At 33.3% G+C, this 4,386-nt stretch overlaps 1 long non-coding RNA gene across 2 annotated transcripts in view; it reads right to left on the reverse strand.

The window, feature by feature from the left end:
• Positions 1 to 2,951, reverse strand: part of LOC110267424 — a 5,077-nt gene extending 2,126 nt beyond the window's left edge. The window contains exons 1-2 of one of the 2 annotated variants that reach the window (XR_002355049.1): positions 2,572 to 2,951; positions 993 to 1,235 (exon numbers count right to left, since the gene is read on the reverse strand). This is a non-coding gene — a long non-coding RNA (uncharacterized LOC110267424). Of the gene's footprint in view, positions 1 to 978; positions 1,236 to 2,571 lie in introns of both variants that reach the window. The other variant, XR_002355048.1, reaches the window with a different exon arrangement.

Here is a 4,386-nt window from a genome sequence, read left to right on the forward strand (position 1 = left end):
GGATTTAAGATTTAAAATTTAGAAAAATTAACTCATGAAAAAAAAAAAACCTATCTGATATAACTTGATCAAGTCACATTCTGAATTGGTTTCCACATGAACTAATAAGAAATTTCTCAATGAACAAAAACAAATTAATTAATAAACCAATGTTCTTTAATTTTTGTGGATACAATAATATTCATTGTGATAAAGGAATAAATGTATGTATGATAAAGCTTCTTTAGGGTATCACAAGATATATGGAAAAATGAGAATGAATAATGTGACTAGTAGTATAGATGTAGATCAATGCATTAATTAATAGAGAGAAAATTTTCTAATTACATATGTAATAATGATAAAAGTACTATGTGTGTGTGTGAGAGAGAATTGCTTTTTTTAGTTGGGTCTAAGTCAATTATTGCATTTACTAATGGCATTGGAAATATTATAGAGTATCAATCATGCATGAATTACATTCATTTCTAGAACCATTTATTTGTCATTATTGATTTAATTTAATTTCTTGATCAATTTGAATATAATTTTCTAAACAATGTTTTTGGAGGAGGGAGTGACCTCTAGGGAAATATAAAAGCATCTCTTCCCACAATAAACATGCATGTTTAGAAAAAAAAAATTATTTTCATTCATATTTAATTTGAAAATGAGAAAGACAATAACCTAATCCACTCATATATATATGTTAAAGTTTGAACATTATTAGTTCGATTTTGTTAGAAAACTATTTTTTTAATTAAAGATTTACCTATTCTGTGCTTTAAACGCACGTATTATTAAAATTATAAATGAATTTTTTTATTGAAAACATAAAAAAAATGAACTTTTTAATGAGCAATTATTAAGAAACCTGGATTGGTTGATTAAGATAAAAAGTATTTGTATATTAGAAATTGGGATGTCATGAAAAAGTTAGAACATACGCCATGAAAGGAGATTAATTATTGATACTTTGGTCACCTCTCTACTACATACCCATCATTACGCACCGTAAAGTAGAAGGAACGGTCGACAACGGTGAGAAGCGGTTGGGTCGGTAGCCACGCGACTCTACAGTGACGCACAGCGGCACACGGTGTGTTTGAGCACAGAGGGTTCTTGCACTTTCACTCTTCTGTCGCAGGTTCCTCTTCTTTCTGATTTTGGGTACTGAACTGATTTAGGGTGAAATCACTATATTAGGTTGGGATTAGCGGCAGACTTCATAGAATCGACACTAATTTAAGTTGATTCTGCGTCACAATGAAGAAATTGGATGTCAATCGCAACTATTTTGAAAAATTGCAGCAAATGAAGAAATCGCAGGCAATTTACCACCGCTATCCTCCACGTATCTTGTAGTGTTATTAGTAGGGTTGGAAACACTATCTATATATATCTACGAATATCCAAACCATTTTAATGCGGTTAGAGTAAAATAAAAATCCGATTTTACAGCAAATTGATAATTTGATATATCTGTAGTGAGTAAAGATAAATTTAGATATCGAATTAATTTACTTATTTAATTTGTACTTCGATTAGAGTGAAATAAAAATTCAATTTTACAACTATCTGATATGTAATGAGTAAGGATAAATTTAAATATTAAATTAATTTTACTTGTTTAATTTGTATTCTTATTATTTAATGTATATATTTCAATCGAATATATATACATATAATGAGTTAATAAATATTTAAGTGAAAATATATTTTTTATTTTACAGATCAAGTCATCAAATAAGGTTGGATAAAAATATACAAAATGTAGGTAAAATTTGACTTAAAAAATATCTGCAGTGAGTAAAGACAAATTTAAATATCGAATTAACTTTACTTGTTTAATTTGTATTCTTATTATTTAATGTATATATTTCAATCGAATATATATACATATAATGAGTTAATAAATATTTAAACTCAAATTTTTGTTTTTTGTATAAATGTTCAATACTACCAAATTAGTAATTCAATGTGTCAATAATACATCATATTTGATATTATAAAATATAAAAAAATTAAATATTATCGGTGAAAATATATTTTTTATTTTACAGATCAAGTCATCAAATAAGGTTGGATAAAAATATACAAAATGTAGGTAAAATTTGACTTAAAAAATATCTGCAGTGAGTAAAGACAAATTTAAATATCGAATTAACTTTACTTGTTTAATTTGTATTCTTATTATTTAATGTATATATTTCAATCGAATATATATACATTTTCTTATTTTACAGATTAAGTCGTCAGATAAAATCAGATTAAAACATGTAAAATATAGACAAAATTTGACTTAAAAATTTTAAATCCAAAAATAGAATTTATATAAAACTTAAATTCTGTCTTACCTATTATTATCCTAATCATCGGTAAATTATGTTAGATTATGTATATTATACTTTAATATATATTCACTACTTATACACAAATATTTTTAAAAGAAACAAGCTAGCTAGGAAGGAAAAAAGAAGTGTAGAGCATATTTAAGCTTTCAGGAATTAATAATGGCATAGAAAAAATGATTAATAAAAAAACATAAAATGGTAATCAATTAAGTGAATTTAAAGGTGTAGAAAAACTTACAGCAATAAGGGAAAGAATAGTATGTAGAAATCCACCAACTCAGTTTATGCTTGAATATTAGAGAGAATTCTAAGAAAGCAAAGAGACATAGAGTGAAAATTAAAAGAAAGAAATAATGAGTGATGAGTGAATGATAGAGAAGAATGAGAGAAATGATATGTATCAGAAACATTCGGGGTTTCAAAATGATATGCAATTTACCATAGCTGCCATGTTAGGGAGAGGTATCCATACCCTTATAAGGCATGCTTCGTTCCCCTCCACAATCGATGTGGGACCTTACAATCCACCCCTTAAGGGAGCCTAGTGCCCTCGCTGGTACATCGATTCGGGCTCCGGCTCTGATACCATCTGTAACAGTCCAGACCACCCGCTAGCACGATATTGTCCGTTTTGGCACACAAGGCCTCACGGTTTTTGCCTTTGACGATAGGGATGATAGCCGAAGCCCCCCACACTCATATTGTAAGGTTCCACATCGGTTGGGGAGGGGAACGAAGTATGCCTTATAAGGGTGTGGATACCTCTCCCTAGCATGACGCATTTTGACGAGTGAGTGTGGGGGGGGGGTTTCGGCTATCATCCCTATCGTTAAAGGCAAAACCGTGAGGCCTTGTGTGCCAAAGCGGACAATATCGTGCTAGCGAATGGTCTGGGCTGTTACAGATGGTATTAGAGCCGGAGCCCGAATCGATGTGCCAGCGAGGGCACTGGGCTCCCTTAGGGGGTGGACGTGAGGCCTTGTATGCAAAAGCGGACAATATCGTGCTAGCGGGTGGTCTGGGCTGTTACAGATGGTATCAGAGCCGGAGCCCGGATCAATGTGCCAGCAAGGGTGCTGGGCTCCCTTATGGGGTGGATTGTAAGGTCACACATCGGTTAGGAAGGGGAACGAAGCATGCCTTATAAGGGTGTGGATACCTCTCCCTAGCATGACGCATTTTGATGAGTGAGTGTAGGGGGTTTCAGCTATCATCCCTATCGTCAACGGCAAAACCGTGAGGCCTTGTGTGCCAAAGCGGACAATATCGTGCTAGCGGGTGGTCTGGGCTGTTAGAGATGGTATTAGAGCCAAAGTCCTGATTGATGTGCCTGTGCTAGCGAGGGTGCTGGGCTCCCTTAGGGAGGTGGATTGTAAGGTCCCACATCGGTTGGGGAGAGGAACGAAACATGCCTTATAAGGGTATGGATACCTCTCCCTAGCATGACACGTTTTGACGAGTGAGTGTGGGGGGCTTCGGCTATCATCCCTATCGTCAAAGGCAAAACCGTGAGGCCTTTTGTGCCAAAGCGGACAATATCGTACTAACGGATGGTCTGGACTGTTACAGATGGTATCAGAGTACACTCTCCCTAGCATGATGCTTTTTGACGAGTGAGTGTGGGGGGCTTCGACTATCATCCCTATCGTCAAAGGCAATACCGTGAGGTCTTGTGTACCAAAGCGGATAATATCGTACTAACGGATGGTTTGGGCTGTTACAAAATTAACTTTACTTGTTCAATTTGTATTCTTATTATTTAATGTGTATATCCAATCAAATATATATACATAATGAGTTAGTAAAAATTTAAACTCAAATTTCTGTCATAAATATTCAATGCTACCAAACTAGTAATTTAACGTGCCAATAATACGTCATATTTGATATTATAAAATATAAAAAATTAAATATTGTCGGTAAAAAATATATTTTTATTTTGCAGATGAAGTCATCAGATAAAATTTGTTGGATCAAGATATGTACAGTGTAGGTAAAGTTTGACTTAAAAAATATCTGCAGTGATTAAAAACAAATTTAAATATCGAATTAA

This window comes from Arachis ipaensis, chromosome B02 (assembly GCF_000816755.2).
Source record: "Arachis ipaensis cultivar K30076 chromosome B02, Araip1.1, whole genome shotgun sequence".
Taxonomy (NCBI): Eukaryota; Viridiplantae; Streptophyta; class Magnoliopsida; order Fabales; family Fabaceae; genus Arachis; species Arachis ipaensis.